Raw genomic sequence first — 6,733 nt, 5'->3', positions numbered from 1 at the left:
GTCACCAGCCTGGCTCCCGGGGCGGCGCGGGACGCCCGCGGACGGGCAGAACCGCCACCCGGTCACCAGCCTGGCTCCCGGGGCGGCGCGGGACGCCCGCGGACGGGCAGAGCCGTCACCCGGTCATCAGCCTGGCGGTGCAGGCGCTGATCCCACCCTCGCACATCACGGCCATATGCACGTCAGGGTGGGCCGTCAAACAGCCTCTTCATCTTGGATTTCTGGTCGCGTATGTGTAAAATGTGACGTAAGATAGCTGACGAGCGTCATGATTCCCAGTCATTATGATTTATGACATTTTATCGACGTCGTCGTTGTACGTGACGTCGTTTTATTGCATTCAAAATGTGTTTAAGCTGTAAGGTGCATGTCATATTGGTGCAAGGTGAACGGTATCTTTGGTGTCAAATTGTCAGGTGTTTGATGCAAGACCGGTTAAGTAGATCGTGGCTTAGTTTCAGCGGAGCCATGGTTTTGTTGTCAAGCTTTTATCTGTTTTAGTCATCACAAAAACACGCCTGTATGTTTTGGAATGACTACACGGCTCTCTAGCTATTTTGTGCCTGATCTTCATAAAGGATGACATGGGCGTTACAACCCCTCTCGCCGACAACCCTCTCTACGACACACTCAATTTTATTTCAGTCTCCTTTTCCTCATGCAAAAACAATCTAGAATCACGGCTGTTTCTAGAGAACATAGAGCACAAGAACAGTCTAGAGCACATTTAACAAACCAGGAAATAATGGTCCGTCACAAGGGACTGTTTGGCCGTCATCGGTATCCCTGACCGCTTCGAAAAATTCATGAGTTCATATGGTCTGTGGGGCCCGGCCACCTTCGAAGGCTATTATTTTCGATCTCAATCGGTTCAAAGACAGGCCTTAATAGGCGGCCTTGCAACTCGTTCCCTCAAGTGCTGCACGAAACTCGGCGTCCTTCATGCTCTGTCTTGTTCACTCCGAGCCCGCGCAGATCACCGCGTGTCCTCCGCTGTTCGTGCCCGCGCGCCTGTGTGGGCTCGGGCTTGGACATATTTTTGTCACGCCACCGACACGGTTGATGGGTTGATCGCAAGGTTCGACTGATTTCCAGTCCTTCTGAAGCAATAGCCACGCCCCTTTCGTGTCAATGTTGCCACTCCTCGACATGGCCGTGTTTGGCCTTCGAGCACGGGCCTTCTTTTTGCTGGCTCATGGGATTGGCGTAGTTTTTTTTTTGAAGGATCGATCACTTACCATGCAATCAGAAGAAAAACATTAATTTTCAAAATATGGAGCATTCAGGTTGTTGCGTTTATAGGCACGCAGCAATACGAATGATTTTTCCCGTGTGTCGAATCGCATGATTACAGGCTGCTGCCTGGCAAATCCAAGAAACCGCGAGACATGCTAGAAGTGAATGTCTTGGTAGGTGGTGCTTGCTATTTTACATAACCGGTGCCACGTGAATTGAATTAATCGAATTAAGCCTGAACATAGCGCACAGTGAACTATCATATGGACCGCAGCGTAAGTACATACATGGCGTGCACAATCGCGATATGCAATGTTGATGGAACATAGAAATAAAAGCTTTTCGCCAATACACACACACACACACACACACACACACACACACACACACACACACACACACACACACACACACACACACACACCCACACACACACACACCCACACACACCCACACCCACACACACCCACACACACACCCACCCACACACACACACACACACACACAGACACACACACACATATATATATATATATATATATATATATATATATATATATATATATATATATATATATAGCGCCTGACAGAAACGCTGAAGGATATGTATAGCCACAATGAGATAGTTGATCGTCGTCTGCGTAATCGCAGAACATTTTCCTTTAAGTCGGCATCCTGTGATCTCAGGAACATACGCAACCTTGCTGTATTGTTATGTATCTCCACGGCCGTGATATAGCGTCCGTGACCCGCAATAACACGACTGGGTGCACATCCCCAGCAGGTGGCTAGGAGACACAACCATCTCTCACAGGCATGCAGCTGCGAAAAAGCGTTGGCAGATACCAATATAAAAAGCGCTTCTCCCCAGTTGTCATTACAGCATGCTTTCATTTTGTGACTTTGGTAAGGCACACGTGAACATGCAATATGCTTCAAACTTAAGAAAAAGGAGGGTTTCGATAACGAAACTGAATGCATACGAAATCATACAAATCCTACGTAAACTGCAGACGTAAATATGAGCCATTCTGGCAACATTCGTCTGCCATGTCAAAAGAGGTATTCAACCGAGATCGATTCTAGTATACCGTAGGTCGGAATTTGGGACAGCTTTGACTCTCACTCGGTGCTCCATTTCTTTGATGCGTGGATCGTGCGTGTTCTTAAACGTTACAAATGGGCTAATTACCCACGCTCTTACTCTACTGTTATTCCAGCGCATAAAAAGGCCGTCTGGGAGCAATGCGAACGGCGCATGCCACCGCTCCATTTATAAAACGTACATGCGGTAACTGGCCCGTGAAACCTTAACATGCACACGAGTAGCTTGTTTGGTGAGCTGCACAATTGAGCGATTCGAAGCACCATGTCAGTCGAACACTGATTCTCCCCATACAAAAGTGTAAATGCGAGAAAGAATGCATCATTGCGGCTTCAGCATTGCAAGCTTGCAGCTTGCGGCAGACATCCAATGTTCCACACATTCTCCATGTATAGTGTTCTAATTGGCTGGACGAGGAAACAAACACTTTTTGCGCGTTTTAATCACATATTTTCCGTAAATGGTCAACTCAAGTAAACAAAGATGCGTTAAATACACACTTAAATTAGATTGGATCTTCAAAAACAGGTAGCACTATGTAGCTTCTCGGGCTGTACACAGCTTTTCAACCTAAAAATTTTGAGATTTCTTCTTTCCCGGTCAAAATAGCACTGCTGGCTTTACCACCCTGAATCAGCAGCACCAGCAAGGCGTATTTGCCTTCCATAAGGTCCATGCTAACCGGAAAACCTTACAGAACAATTATGCAGCAAGAATAAAAATTATTTCCCGGTCAAAATGGCGCTGATGATTTTACCACCCTGAGTCGGAAGCACCAGCAGGGCGTACTTGCCTCCCATCGGGTCCGCGCCAAGGAGAAAACTTTACAAAAAAATCGCACAACAAGGATAAAAATGTTAAAAACAACAATGGCGAACATGCCAGAAGCGTATGACGTAACTGTAGACGTATTATACGGAAAAAGTACGGGCTCCATGGGAGCCTTGGGAAACCACTGGCACACAGTTTGTGTTACGGGTTTACGTTTGGGAAGTTCCAGTCTGGATCATCCTTGGTAACGTCTTTACAACGTCATACTATCAAGTGCAGTGGACAGTTTCTGGATTTGGAGCCTCTTTCATGAGTTTATGCTGATACCTACGAGGTGCGTTTTATGCCATTTTGTTCAACGTTTTGGTCATCCTAGTGGCCAATTTGCCATCCTTATGCTTCCTGCATGAGACCCTGCAAAATCGACTACCGCAAACTCTCTTCATGGAAACATATTCTATGTGAACAGGAGATCCAAATTAGTTTAGCTGCTCCTTGCGCAACTTTCAGAACTTCTTACAAAAAAGACGGCGGCCGCCGCCCCCCTGAATGTTGCTTCAGCTTTTTTTTCTCTCGATGACATGGAGGCTCATGCGATACCAATTTTAATGGGTTTCTATGACAGACAGGCCATTTCTGCAGTTGTTTGTAATGTATGGGGTCAAATCAAGGTCAGGTTAATGTCCAAAGGTCAAACTTGATCGGGAATCACCAAAATCCCCTGTATTGATCGATATATATATATATATATATTTATATATATATATATATATATATATATATATATATATATCGTTTGTTGCCTTTTCGTACCCATTGTAAGGGTGCCACTCACATAAGCCGCATGCTACATAACTATACTAACATAACTACGCTATAACTATATCAGCATGTACTACATACACAACACATGCACTATAGAAGACGCTTTTCACTTGGATGGGTGTGTGTAGTCGAGTTGCCATCATTATGCTTCCTATATGGGACCTTGCAATCTAAACCGCCGTGATTTTTTACGGACATTTTCTGTGTAACTAGCTTTATGTAGCTAGGAGAGCCAAATTGACATAGTTGCTACTTGCGCAGCTTTAGGCACTTCCCATAATTCAAGATGGCGGCCGCTGCCATCTTGAATATTTTTGTCCAGCTTCAAAATTTCAACTCAACTACTTGGAGGGCTGTGGTAGAGTGATAGCGCTTATGCCCAGCGGGGTGATTGATCTGTATTCTGTCGACGCTCAATGCCATGTCCTAATATGCATGCCCGATAGGTCACACTTATTTTCTGCACAATGCTATTTGCATCGGAAAAATCTTCCCACTGCAGAGCAAAGCTGCCACACAAAATAACATATCTGATAGCATGCTTCAGTTACTCCCGTCCACTATGACTTTTGAATCACGTTATTATCACGTCACACTATCTTTCTGCAAACGCGCATAACGAGCGATGCAATCTGGGCGGTGACCAGCACCCCTGTCACACCAAAAGCGTACCTCGTTTTTGTCACCGGGCCCGAGCACTCCATACGGAATTTGGGACTGTTGCTGTCCTGTCGAACCGGTGCAACTAAGTGTTCGTAAATCTTTGCCTCTCTTTTAGGCAAGCTTTGTTCTTGCATCAAATGTGGACGGAGGCGGCGTTCCGATGCTTGAATACCCGTTTTGACGGGGACCTCCACCACCTGTGTGACAGTTCTGGAGAGCAGTGACCGTTAGTTCGAGAGTCCGAGCGTCTCTTGCACCGCTGCGCCGCGTGATGCCCAGCACGGCTTGTGCCTCCACCGAGCCTCACCCGTCTGGGCACGCCCGTCGACACGGCAGACCCACGGCTGCTCCACGGCATCCGCCACAGGGCGGCAGTGTACACGGCAGACCCACGGCTGCTCCACGGCATCCGCTTCAGGGCGGCAGTGTACACGGCAGACCCACGGCTGCTCCACGGCATCCGCCTCAGGGCGGCAGTGTACACGGCAGACCCACGGCTGCTCCACGGCATCCGCTTCAGGGCGGCAGTGTACACGGCAGACCCACGGCTGCTCCACGGCATCCGCCTCAAGGCGGCAATCGACATGGCAGACCCACGGCTGCTCCACGGCATCCGCCTCAGGGCGGCGGTCGAGACGGCAGACCCACGGCTGCTCCACGACATCCGCCTCAGGGCGGCAGTCGACACGGCAGACCCACGGCTGCTCCACGGCATCCGCCTCAGGGCGGCAGTGTACACGGCAGACCCACGGCTGCTCCACGGCATCCGCCTCAGGGCGGCAGTCGACACGGCAGACCCACGGCTGCTCCACGGCATCCGCCTCAGGGCGGCAGTGTACACGGCAGACCCACGGCTGCTCCACGGCATCAGCCTCAGGGCGGCGGTCGAGACGGCAGACCCACGGCTGCTCCACGACATCCGCCTCAGGGCGGCAGTCGACACGGCAGACCCACGGCTGCTCCACGGCATCCGCCTCAGGGCGGCAGTGTACACGGCAGACCCACGGCTGCTCCACGGCATCCGCCTCAGGGCGGCAGTGTACACGGCAGACCCACGGCTGCTCCACGACATCCGCCTCAGGGCAGCAGTGTACACGGCAGACCCACGGCTGCTCCACGGCATCCGCCTCAGGGCGGCAGTCGACACGGAAGGCCCCGTGGCCGCCGGCCGACGGAGGAATGTGTCAAGAATGTGACCTCGTCTCGGGGCTGACGACTTCTTTGTTTGCGGCCGTCGGGGTCAAAGTGCGGACCGCATGATAACGATCGTGGGCGTCTTACCCAGATTGGTATGGAGTGGCTTTCAAGCCCATCAGCACTGGAGAAATTTCGAACGTGGCTGCTCCGTGAGGCAGCGTGACAAAAGCAGTTATCAATCTTGAAGTGAAATGCTTTGATTATGGAGGAACACCATTGCCGTGCAATACCATTGCGAAACAAGTTGTGAGATATTTGTATATTGTGTGATCGGGCATATAAAGAAAGGTATTCGCAAAACATGGATCCATGCGTAGCGACAGATGCTAAACAACATACAAACATTCTTAAAGCCTGAGGATGATGCATTTGATATAAGTTACTTCAAATAAAGCGCTTGTTGAACTCACAAATCAGGTAGCATGTTGCATCACTCAGTGATGAATACTTGTTCGACCAGTTGACATAAAACCGTGCTAGACAGTAAATATCACTCTCCGCTGTCTTTGAGTCGCCTCTGATCCAAACAGAAGCTCCCAAGAGCACTCACGACAATTCCAACTGAACTCAGAACGTAAGATGAGCCTGACGGGGTCGTACCATAAAGACGGGCCTCCATTATCATGCACTGCACCTAGCGAACGTGTCTTTCATTAGCAAGATATGCCAATTGCTCCAGTTAACATGTGAACAGGCCCCATGAGCCAAACATTCCATCCATAAAGCAATGCAAAACACATGCACCGGACATAACGGACGTCACACATGTACCCGTTTAAATAACTTCCATCACACGACCTCTTCACAGAGACGGCATCTCCAGTAGCACACGGCGAGCAGACCGCCCGCGGGGTGCTCCCAGGGAGTCCCCAGCGCGCCAGTCACTGCCGTGACACACAGCCTCACTGGACCTCGCTACAGGTCACCACCACCCCA

Source organism: Pollicipes pollicipes, unplaced genomic scaffold, assembly GCF_011947565.3.
Source record: "Pollicipes pollicipes isolate AB1234 unplaced genomic scaffold, Ppol_2.1 Scaffold_7261;HRSCAF=8764_pilon_pilon_pilon, whole genome shotgun sequence".
Lineage (NCBI taxonomy): Eukaryota > Metazoa > Arthropoda > Thecostraca > Pollicipedomorpha > Pollicipedidae > Pollicipes > Pollicipes pollicipes.
This window is presented reverse-complemented; position numbering follows the sequence as displayed.